Below are 11,206 nucleotides of genomic sequence, written 5' to 3' on the forward strand. Positions count from 1 at the left end.
GGAGTACATGGAGGTTCGAGCATGGACGACTTCTAAGTGGTAGAGAATATTCGCCAAGGTGGAGTTTGTTATATTTGTGTCGAAATATTATGTACGCAAGGGGTTACGTGGACTTGGAGTTGTAATTGGCGTGGTTAGGTACGAGTTGTGTAGGAGTCGGACACTTGTATCCTAGGCCTCTTATATACGGAGGGGCACCACACGTTGTAACCCATAACGACTTGATAGCAACAGGTACGCGGGGGAGCCGATGGCTTGTGTCGGCGCCCGGACGGCCGGTGTTGCGGTATCTTGGGGAGGGGCGCACGTAGTCATGCCTTGAAGATGTAGCCATATCGGTGAACCTCATTAACAAATATCGTGCCTCGGTGTATCATTTATGATCTTGCATTAGCGTTTTATTCTAACAGGGGTTGATGCTGCTCCTCCTCCGGTGGCATTGCCAGATTTCGGCATTCTCAACTTAGAAGAAGCCATACCCCAGATCTAGAAGAAGCCTTTTCCATGGTTACTCCTCTCACTTCTGCATCTTCAAAAAAGATACAAAATCACAAGATATCTCCATGTTACTCGTAGTAAGCAAAACAGCAGAAATTGCGGAAAAAAAATTAGATAATATGATGTAGACTCGACTAGATGGCGAGTCGTTCGTCGGCCCGATCTTTCACGATACTAGCAGCAACAAGAAATTCCGGTCGAGCAAAGATGCAAGACCGTAAAAACGAAAACTTACGTTAAGTAGATTGAATCGACTCCACGCACAGCAGCAACAAAATCCTCACGGATCAGCAACGAAGACGATATTTGGTGTCCCTCGACATGGAACGTTTTCTGTAACTTTATTGACTCACGATTAAAGAAAAACCAATCTGCGTTACATGGCCGAAGCCAGCCATATTTATAGGCGACCCTAAGCTCACAAACCGACCTGGACTCTATCCTAACGTGCAAAACACTCACGTGCAAAACAAAGAGAAGGAAAACTAGGACTCTCTCTCTCAACCATATAACTAGGACTTTCCTAATAAAATAATCCGGCAACGTTGTTAATCATGCAGGATCACGCCTAACCAAAATAGATCACGCAGGATCTAACCAACCAAAACAAGACCGTACCATAGCGGTTTCTATTCGGATGAAACTTACTAAAAAAACTAAAAAAATTAGGCTACTTGAATTGGAATAGCACCGACCAATGTCCAACTTGGAGTACGAAAATTTGGCGTGACTTCTTCAGCTGGTGGTTCTGATGATGGTACTTCCATTGTAATTTGGCCAATGGTCAAACTATTTGATTTGATAACTTGATCTCTTTTTGCACCTCTGGTCACATCATAATATATATGCAGTGCAGAAGCAGAGGAACCAAGATTGCTGACCTGTGAAGTTTTTTGCAACTGGCTTTGATGAGGTCTTTTGAGAGACCACATGGTGGACTTGGTAAGGCCTCTGAAAGTGCCGACTGCATTTCCCCTTCCTCTTACTTCCTTGCTGTGATTGTCCTAAACAAAGAGAGAGATACATAACCACTCAGTCTAGTACAATATCAACAACTTGGAAATCCAAACTACTACATGCAGCGTGGAGGTTAACTCTAAAGGAAAAAAGAACATTCATAAGTTAGGTAGGATACCTCCAAAGGCACTGAAACCAAAGCTGAATCCTCATTTTCCAGGATACACTGCTTCAAATAATCAAGTTTATGCCTGCCTGCAAAAATAGACATTACCGAGCCAAAAAAAAACTCTTTAATTAGATTGATTCACACCACAATAACTGCTGTGAATTAGTATTGAATATGAAAAATGACAGCAAACATTTTGAACGCCCGGGCTAACCGGCACCTCTCATATCCAGCACAAATCTATGGCGGATATGGGGCGGCCCGGGCACACCCGGACGCGTCCGCCTGACAGGCCCGGCCCACCACGAACTAAGATGATCTTTTGGATGTTGCAAAGTTTGTTAATGTCCGTTTGCCGTTGTTCTTGTGTTCGCTTGCACCGATTTTTATTGTCCGTTGTTTGATCACGTAGAATAGCTCAATGTTGCATGTGTAGTATGGATATAAGGTGCCGGATATGAGATACGCGGATGCAGAGTGGTAAATATGAGGCGTGCCCGGTCAGTGCTCGTGAACGCGTCCGCAGGCGTTTGATTAGCCCATCGCGGCTATAGATGCTCTAATATGGTAGGATCGTATTCAGTTTCTCCAATATTGAGTCATGGCCTGGAGTGAGTTTGCTTGACATGGACGTGTAATCATTCCATTCAGCAACCGTGTGTTTAATAAAATGTCTAAATGCACCCTAGGGTGTCTAAAGGTAGTTTTCTTCCATTTCAGACTGTCGTCGCCATTTGCGTGTTGACTGGTTCGTCTACTTTTGTTTGGCACTATTCCGATGATGTTTCAGTAATCATTTGCGACGTTTCGACGATACTCTGGTGGAAACTGATGATCTTTGAGCAGGCAATGTCAACGCACGCGTTTGTGTCACGTTCTTAATTGCTAAAGGTGGTGACTCGAAACTCGGAATAAAAATGCCGTCGGCCAAAGTTAAAAAGAGAAAACACACGTGTATATGAACCGATGACAAGTCATCCCGGCTCAAAAAATACTGATAACAGCTCACCGGCCGTGTTGACAAGGCACGCACACATATAATATCAGATGAGATTCAACTCTGCTGGGTACTTCCGCCAAGGTGCCTAGCTACTTGCTGATTGATCAGGACTAGTTCAGGACTAACGACGGCCCGAGATGCTCCAACCGATCCGCACTTGCCTTCATGCTATGTCGCTACCGAATGATTGTCACACACACATATATAGTTGGGATCCCCACCCCAAGTAAGCAATCTTGCATTTCTCACCCATTTCTCCAACATCAACATGGAGGCCACACAACTACTCATCTCCCTCGTTGGCTATCTCCTCTATGCGCTCACGATTCTGGTATTGGTTGCCATTCTCGAGACCTTCCCGTTGTTTCAGGAGAAACTCCCCTGGTACATTGGGTTCTCGATCATTCAGGCCGTCTGCTTCGCGCTCAAAAATTTTCGGTGGGTTGTTCTCATCTTAGAATCCCACTACACCTTACCTTCGAGTGTCTCCCAAGTGATAGCCATACTTATTTGCATCGCTAGCTACCTAGTCTGCATGATGCCATTGCCGGTGATCCTGATCAACACATGCGCCTTGGTCTGGAGTGCAGCAGTGAGGCAGCAGTGTGATGTTAATCAGCTACCCGATTGGGTAGACAACATCTGGTTTGTTGTCAACTTCGTGGTGACGGATAGGGTGGCAGGCTATGATGTAGATCCTGCTACTATCTCTGGATTTCTCTCCTACATCATGTTCCTCGCCGGCTACCTCGTCTACATCGCGTGCATGCTGGCTCTGTCAGCTCTGGTGCTCTTCATAGCCGGTGCAGCCATCGAGAATTCAAAGACCTGGTGGCCCGAGCTGATCCACACCAGCATCGTCGGCATCACCCTCCTCCTGCTCAACATGATGTGGGGCTCGCCGTTCCAGAGGCCTTCTGCCGACTCCGACACGGCGGGAGCGGCACTTGTCGGCCTCGCCGGCTACATCGCCTACATCCTCTGCTCCATGGCGCTGTCCTACAACTTGTTCGGCGCATCTCTGCTGCCCAGGACCTTCACCATCGGGCTCACCTTCTCGCTGTTGGATGTGTTCCTCAAGCCTTCCAGCTACTCTAACATGGTGGCCACGCTTGGGACCATCACCACGGCGCTCATGGGCTTCTTGGTTCTGGCGGCCATGTCCTTTCTGGTCTTCATATTCCTGCAGACGTGGGTCGACATGCTGCTTCCTTCTGCCTGGCATCACCACCCAGCACGAACGTTTGCCACCATCGTCAGCCTCACCTTCGTGGCGATGAAAGCCATGTTGGACGTCGTCGACGAGCCTTCCGTCTTCTCCGGCATGAAAGCCGGGCTCCTCGGCGTCATCGACATGATAAATGGTTACCACGGCGCCTATGCGGGGATCAGGAACCTCACCGTTCTAGCCGTTCCCTTGTTATCCATGGAGTCGATGCGCGTGGTTTCCATGTACAAATTGTACACCAAGGCGGCCTTGATCGTCGCCCTAGGCCTCGTGTTAACCATGCCGCCAGGGCTCACCACCGAGGAACCTGCCTTCATGTTGGTTTCAGATGATTTCGTTCAGCAAACCATTAACAGCTTCGTCACCTCACAAATTCAAATCACGGATGGTGGAGGAACTGAGAAACTTACTAACTAAAGGGCCAGGCCACTTTTTTGTAAGGCCTCTCTATGTATGTATTGTGCTGATCTAGTTATTTTTGTTGCAACCTACGCATGTGTAACAAGCTATGTTGTATTCATGGGAGAGTCTTCCCTCGATTTTTTTTTCTGGAAAAAAGGATAACCCCGGCGTCTGCAATTCTGCATCGAACGATGCACACAGCCATACTTAGCTTCTTTGGCTTGTGTGATGTAACCTCAAAAAGTTTGTGCGTGCAAGCTGCCAAATAGTTACCCTGCAGGCATTCGGCTCTAACATAATTGACTATCAATCTGACCATCAAAATAGAGTTATGTGCTAAAAGTTGCCATTTTATAAACAAATCAAATGGCATCTTATACTTTGTTATCCAAATGGTCAAACTTAGATTCAAGGCAAATTTTAAGATGGTCCCAACTATTATGGACCGTCCATTATTTCTGATCCAAGGGTCGAGATTTTATGAGGTAATAGGTTATCCATGAGAGGTAATAAGTCACCATCAAGAGGTAATAGGTCGCCCAGCACTCTTATTTGGAAAGTTTTTGAAAAGTAGGAAACGCCAGAAATGGAAAGTAAACATTAATGATATATTCCTACCATATAAAGAGCGCTCGGGTATAAGGAAACTATTGCATTCCAAATTAACATGATCAATGACATTAAATCCATGATTTATATTGAGATATCATGAGGTCACACAATAGCGTGACAGTACATATAATATGAACGTTTGTATTATTTCCATAATTTATTAAAGGCTGTAAGAAAAATGCACATATATGGTCAAGTACACCAAGATACCATGAGGTCACACAATAGCGTGACAATACATCTAATATGAATGTTTGTATTATTTCCATAATTTATTAATGGGTGTTAAAAATGCACATATATGGTTATATACACCAATAAATTTAAAAAATGAAGAAAATATGGCGTTGTCCTAGTTAGCTATTTCTTTAAGTTGTGAGTTCGAAACTTGGTATTATGTTAATGCTATTTTCATAAGTTTTCCACTATTTCTATTCGATGTGATTCAGCCAATTTCTTTTTTTTTGCAGGTTTGTAGATACCTAGCAACGAGTCGAAGCGTTGGAGCGAGCTCAAGGCATGCCATCGTCATCACACCTCCCTCACCGGAGCATGACAAAAACACGTAGTAAACAGTCAAAAAGTCGTCGTGCTAAGCCCGCACAGGACTAGGTGACCAGAACAGTAACCCCTGCAGATGAAGATAAGCCTAGATCAGAATGATCCAAACCGTAGACAAGTAAATGGAGATGAACAAAGACAGAATCCACCAAGAACAACCGAGGACCAACACTAAACCTAATCCCACAAAATACAATGGAGTCACACCTTAACATGCCGTCGTCGATGCTGGACGCACCATCAGGATGGGGGCTAGGCCGGGAGGACCTTATTTCATCTATGGGGAGCCGTTGTCGCCTCGGCTTACTAAGCAGGACACAAATGCCTGTTGGAGATGAGGCGGACCAACGGCGATGTCGATGACAGGTGGTGAAACTCTAATCATCTGGCAACCGCGAGCAGAGGCAAACAGATTAATTCTCAAGTTTCTATCTCATCTAAAAAAATCCAATTTTAATCTAGCTTTTCGGATCATGTGGAGGTAACATGGGCGACAATAGTCAAACTGATTACTGCATAAAATGCAACGATGTGTTGTTTTACAAATACTAAAATATTCTTATTTTTTGAAATACTAACACCGTCTCTAATTTTCAACTTAGATGGACCTCCACATCTTTTCATAATTCATGATGATTTCTACAAATAGATAAAAAAAATTGAAAGGGATATGAACTAGAAAGATGTTGGTAAAATCAACGAAGAGGGTTGGACGACTAGCCTAGATTCGGCCAAACGTTTAAAAGGTAGACTTAACCTTAGAAGCTTACCAAGGACGACACATTTGGTCAAATGAGGCTCTCTGAGGCCTTGAGTACCTCTTGCATAACATGCAAGCACAACAAGACCCAACACTCCGGGAGAGCGACGAAGGGGAACAAAACTTACTCTAACTCAAGAGACATAACTTTAACGCCAGAACACATATCTAGGCCTGCACCTCTCTTTTTGTCGGAGCGGATGACGAAGGAGGAGGGGACTCGTGGCTTCGTCGGCGGGTAGCAGATGGAGTGATGGAAATTATCAAGGGTTTATGGGGAGGGGTATGGCTTGAGTACCTATATCGCTGAGCATGTCGTGACCGAGGACACAACATCGCGAGGATCAGAATGACTTCATAAATCTCAAAATTTCCTAGATACTACTCCCTCCGTTCCATAATATAGGACGTTTTTGGGCACTAGTCTAGTGTCAAAAAAACGTCTTATATTATGGGACGGAAGGAGTAGTTTTTAATCCTACTGTTTATTCTTCCCATCAGCAGCGAACATATAAAAACCCGTTGAACCGTCCGATTTATAGTTTTATTTTTGTGTGGAATATATAGAGACGAAAATAGTACTATAGAAAATCCCTGGAAATGAACGCTTTAGCTAGGTCTATGATACCCCTAAAAAACTAGATCTACGTACGATCCAATCTTGCTAGCTTTTTATCCGCCGCCGCTCCATTCCTGCCGGCTGTTGCTCGAGATCCCGTTGAAAGCATCGCCGCCGCTCCAGTCCACGAGTCCAAGGGCCGCCACCGCCGCTCCAGTCCACGAGTCCAAGGGCCGCCACCGCCGCTCCATTCCCGCCGGGCGTCACCCGGTGAAGGCACCGCTGTCGCTCCAGTCCACGGGTCCACATCCGCTCCATTCCCGCCGGCCGCCGCTCGAGTACCCGGTGAAGGCACCGCTGTCGCTCCAGCCAACGCCTCCTAGGGCCGCTACTGCCGCTCCATTCCCGCCGGCTGCCACCGCTCCAGTTCTGCTGGCATCCTCGAGTCCAAGTACCCAAGGTAACAGTCATTACTCCCAGACTGTATATTTCTTTGTCTACTATGTTATATTGGCATATGCCAAGCCAAACCAGTCGATCTTCCCATTCTTATTTTAGCACGGGTGAGTAATCCAGATGTTAAATAGTTGGCTGTCTTCATTTAGGGAATAATTTGGTATGTCTCCCCAAGATGATAATGAAGTAACCCAGACACTGGAAGAATTAGCTGAATATGAAGATATAATACAGAGGACCTTCAGTTCTGATGAAGAATGCTATGATTTTTTCAATAAGTTTGCCAAGACAAAAGGATTTAGTGTTAGGAAGAGCAAAGTTTGGCGCTCAAAAATCACAGGTTGTATAATAAGTCGACAGTTTCTTTGCTCAAAAGCTGGGGGGAGAGATGAGAAGTATTTCAATTTGCCAAATAGAAAATGGAAACATCGGCCACTTACAAGATTTGAATGTCCTGTGAAGTTAGTGATTAAATTCAGCCGGGAGATGGATCTATGGTATGTTGACAAGTACATTGATTCACACAACCATGAGCTGGCTAGACCCAACGAAACAGCATTTCTCCGTTCACACAGAAAAATGACAGAGTGGCAGAAAAATGAAATTATAGGTCTCCAGAAGGCTGGCTTGAGAAAACATCAGATTATGGATGTTATGGTGCAGGAGAGCAATGGAGATCATGCTGAAGTTGGATATGTCCCGAGGGATCTTTACAACTTTTCATACTTAAATAAATGTGCTAAGATTATTGATGGTGATGCAAATGCAGTTCTGCAGAATATGAGACAAAGACAACTAGAAGATTGTGAATTCTTCTTTGACTACCAAACCAATTCTGAAGGCCGCTTGGTTAATTTGTTTTGGTGTGATGGTCAGTCTCGCCTAGATTACCAAGCATTTGGGGATCTTCTCATTTTTGACAGCACGTATCGGACAAATAAGTACAGCATGCCCTTTGTTCCTTTTGTGGGGTTGAATCACCATCGTAGCACCACAGTTTTTGCTTGTGCTGTTGTTTCTCATGAAACAACTGAATCGTTTAAATGGTTACTGCGTACTCTACTGGTTGCAATGTATCAGAAAGAACCCAAGTCCGTAATAACTGATGGTGATCATGCAATGCGAAGAGCTATACAGCAGGTGCTTCCTAACAGCATACATCGATTGTGTACTTGGCACGTGGAGAGGAATATGACTCGCTTTATTCATCATTGTATGATACCTGATTTTAGGGAGCTAATATATAAAGCAACCATGCCAAGTCAGTTCGTTCGCAGATGGAAAGATTTTGTTGAGGCACACAAGATTGGTGAGGGTAAGAAAAGTTACAAGTGGCTGTCAAGGATGTACAAAATCCGAAAACTGTGGGCAGCTAGTTATGTCAAGAACAAATACTTTTTGGGTGCACAGAGTAATCAGCGCAGTGAAAGCCTAAATTCCCAATTGCATACTCACTTGAACAGAAAAATGACATTAGCAGATATGGAAGAACATTTCTTTCGCTGTGTTAAACGTATCAGAAGAAATGAGTATGAATTGGATTGCGTAGCTTCACAATCTTTGCCGGTTCTCATTACAGAACATAAACCTTTGGAAATGGATGCAGCGAAGTGCTTCACTCCAGCAAATTTTCAGTTGGTTCAGAAGGAGATTGAAAGGTCGTCAAATTATGAGATTGTTGAGATATTGGAAAATGAAAATTGCATAAAGTACATTGTTAGTGCCAGAGAGTACACAAGTGTCCGTTTTGTCGAATGTGATGATGAGGAGACACTTGCAAATATTAAGTGCAACTGCCTAAAATTTGAACGTGAAGGAATACCTTGTTGTCATGTTATGTTAGTTCTGATTAAACATGATGCACTCATCCCACGTAGTTGTGTGCTGACTAGATGGACACAGAATGCCAAGTCAAGTATCCTTTCAGATGAAAAGAAAAATGAATCAAGTCAGCAAGAACGTTTTGCCGAATTGGTTAATTTGTCTAAACCGGTTTTTTATGAAGCATCAGGTTCAACTGAAGATTTTCTTAGATGGAAGAAAACTCTAACTGATGAGCAAAAGAAAAGAAGGCAAAATGATGATTTTCATGGAAATAAAGGTGAAGTCAATCAAGGTCTTCTAAATGGAGCATCACCATTGATAAATGTGAAGATCCTTTGCGAGTGGTAAGCAAAGGCGCACCGAAAAAAAGAATCAAAGGTTTCCAAGATGTCCGACAAAGAAAATGTGGAGTATGTCGTAAAACTGATCATGACAGAAGGAAGTGTCCAGATAATGAAAAGTAAGTCACACAACAAATGAAATACTGATGAATTATTGTGATTGTATATGTTGAGTTAGTATCTAATTATTTTTCTGCAGGGGTGGTACTTCAAAAATTGGCTCCACTTCCGCATAATACAACTTGGGCTAAGCACAAGGATGGAAGTACATTGAAGAGCACCTGCAACATTCTGGAAATTCATTCAACAACACCATGCACTCTGGAATTTCATTCAGCAGTACCCGCAAGCATGGCGTAGCAAGGATGCAATCGCCCAGTTGAAGAGTGCACTCCATGCAAATTCATAAAGCTTTGGTATTACAAATATTTATTGTAATAGCACACTCCTTCATATTGTACCTTAGTGCTCATTCAAATTTTCCGATCATATTTGGGTGATGCATTTTAGTGCTCACTCAAATTTTGACTTCAAATTTCCAAGTTCCCAGTTTCTTTGATAAATGATTTATGAGAAAATTGCTTATTGTTGGCTGACCCTAGGCTGATCTCACAGCGTAGCATTCCAGGTCCTCTTATTACAGCAGCCAACTAAGTTCAGCTAACCAAATCATCTTGTTTGGTGAGGGGCGTGAACAGCAGCAAAGGGGCGCAGGGGATCAGACACCCATGGCTCATGTCTGGTGTGGGGCATCGTCTCTTCTCTTCTATCTCCTCCCATGGCTTAAGACTAGCTGAATTTGTTGCTTTTTTGGGTGAATTCAGTTTACACGAAAGCTTTTAAAGAAATAAAATGCTCAACAAATGATGCAAAGTCCAAGTAAAGTCAATAGAAAGATCAGTGTTCTACAACAGTTTTGCCGTGCGACCAGCCGCATCCACGGCCACTTGACATCAAACTTGCACAAATCTCACACCAGGGACTGACGACACGGGCAATAACATTCAGGAGGCGCGAGAAGGCATGGCCCAGCTACTAGTGTGCATTAATTTTGTACAAAAGCTGGGTAATTGATCTGAAGAATGAATTGCACAAAACTGGGTCATTTATTAGCAAACGCCTGTTGTTTTCCCTAAACAACAGTTTCATAAGTCTGCAACGATTCACTAAAAGAAACAGGCACATGCGCCACTGGGAAAATTAACAAAAACAACTGGAAACTAAACATCAAGCATGTCACGAACTTCTTTTCCAACAAGCCTAATCTTATTTGAGGACGAAAGTAGTATTTCACTTGGCATCTTCTTCCTGAATGTTTCCATATGCTCCTGGCTGAAGTAAGATGTAAGCTCAGACCCATTCCAGTATTTCATAAACTTTATAGTGAAAATTCCACAAGAGCATCTGCATGACAAATTTATTTGATCAATTTGCAGATACAGTGCGTCAAAGTTATCCATAAACATGATACATACATGTCATACTGCCGCGGAATTTCCTTTATGACAACAATATGCCAAGACAGGACATCAAGGTTACTCCACCTTGATTGCATCGAAGGTGAAAATGACTGCACTATTGAGTGAACGCCATTACGCTGCAAAACAAGTTTTAGTCACAAGAACATGTCATATTACTGTTTTCTCAACAAGAGGGTGACTAATACAGAAACTAAATGCCCATACAAATGGTCTCATCACTTCAATATAGTATTCCAATGTCCTATCATATGAATCAAGAATTTGCCATTCTTGTTTAGCTAGATTGATCACAACCAGCCACCAGTGATCCTCATCAATATTCATGGGCACAGGGACCTAAATGAACATGGAAAGCACT

Source organism: Triticum urartu, unplaced genomic scaffold, assembly GCF_003073215.2.
Source record: "Triticum urartu cultivar G1812 unplaced genomic scaffold, Tu2.1 TuUngrouped_contig_2379, whole genome shotgun sequence".
NCBI classification, from domain to species: Eukaryota; Viridiplantae; Streptophyta; class Magnoliopsida; order Poales; family Poaceae; genus Triticum; species Triticum urartu.